Source organism: Saccopteryx leptura, chromosome 1 (assembly GCF_036850995.1).
Source record: "Saccopteryx leptura isolate mSacLep1 chromosome 1, mSacLep1_pri_phased_curated, whole genome shotgun sequence".
NCBI lineage: Eukaryota > Metazoa > Chordata > Mammalia > Chiroptera > Emballonuridae > Saccopteryx > Saccopteryx leptura.
This window is the reverse complement of record NC_089503.1, coordinates 256,100,559-256,101,864: the sequence shown is the minus strand read 5'-3', so window position 1 is coordinate 256,101,864 and position 1,306 is coordinate 256,100,559.

Here is a 1,306-nt window from a genome sequence, read left to right as displayed (position 1 = left end):
AGCAACCTCACTTTGAGTATAGATCTAAAGGAAATAAAATTAGTATTTCAATAAGATATCTGCACCCCATGTTTATTGAAGCATTATTTATAATAATCAAGACATGGAAACAAGTGTCCCTTGATGGATAAATGGGTAAAGAAAATGTGGTGTATGTATGCAATGGAATATTATGCAGCCATTAAAAAGAAAGGAAATCCTGCCATTTGTGATAACATAAATGAACCTGGAGGGCACTATGCTAAGTGAGATTAAGCCAGACAGAGAAAGATAAATACTGTATGATTTCACTCATATGTGGAATCTAGAAAACAAAGTTAAACTTGTAGAACAGTGCTTACCAGGAGCTGGGGGTGAGGAAATATGGGATGATGCTGGTCAAAAGGTACAAGATTTGAGTTATAGGATTAATACTTACTGGGAGCCCTGACTGGTGGCTCAGTGGTAGAGCATCAGCCTGGTGTGCAGAAGTTCCGGGTTCAATACTCAGTCAGGGCACATAGTAGAAACAACCATCTGCTTCTCTTCCCCTCCCTCTCCCTCTTTCTCTCTATTCCCCTCCCACAGCTAGTGGCTCCATTGGTTTGAGCGTCAGCCCCAGGTGCTGAATATAGCTCAGTTGATTCAAGGATTGGCCCCAGATGAGGGTTGCCAGGTAGATCCTGGACAGGGTGCATGCAGGAGTCTGTCTATCTCCTCTCCGCACTTAAAAAAAAACAAAAACAAAAAACTCAGTTATAAAATATGACCTTTATTGGCATGTTTAGGTTACATATTTTCAGAATATGATATTGAGGAGAGGCAAAAGTACAAATCCCTCCTTCATTCCTTAAGAGAGAACCTCACATATTCGCTTCAGTCTTGGCTGGATCCAGGGGCTCAAACTGTGTTAGGAATCTGTCTCTTTCTCTGCCATGCTTCCCTTTGTGTTATCTTCTTTAGCTGTCAGGCTGTCCTTGTTGTAGGCAGTTTTATTCTCCAAGCTTAACAACTATGACAAAAATCCTGGGATTAAGTCTCATTGGCTTGGCTTGAGATATGTGCTCATGGTTGAACTATGGGCAAAAAAGATAAAATACACTGACTGGCCAGTCTTGGTTATATGCCCAGTTCTAAAGCTGGCCCTTCTCAAACCACACAAATGAAAATGGGATGATTCACTGGACAAAAAAAAAAAAAAAAAATCAGAAGAAAGATGTTGACAGAGGAAAGAGGAGTGGATGTAAGGCAGGGAAACTAGCAGATGTCCATTATACTTACACTAAAAAGTCTCTAAGACTCATTCAAACACAGTGTTCATAAATTA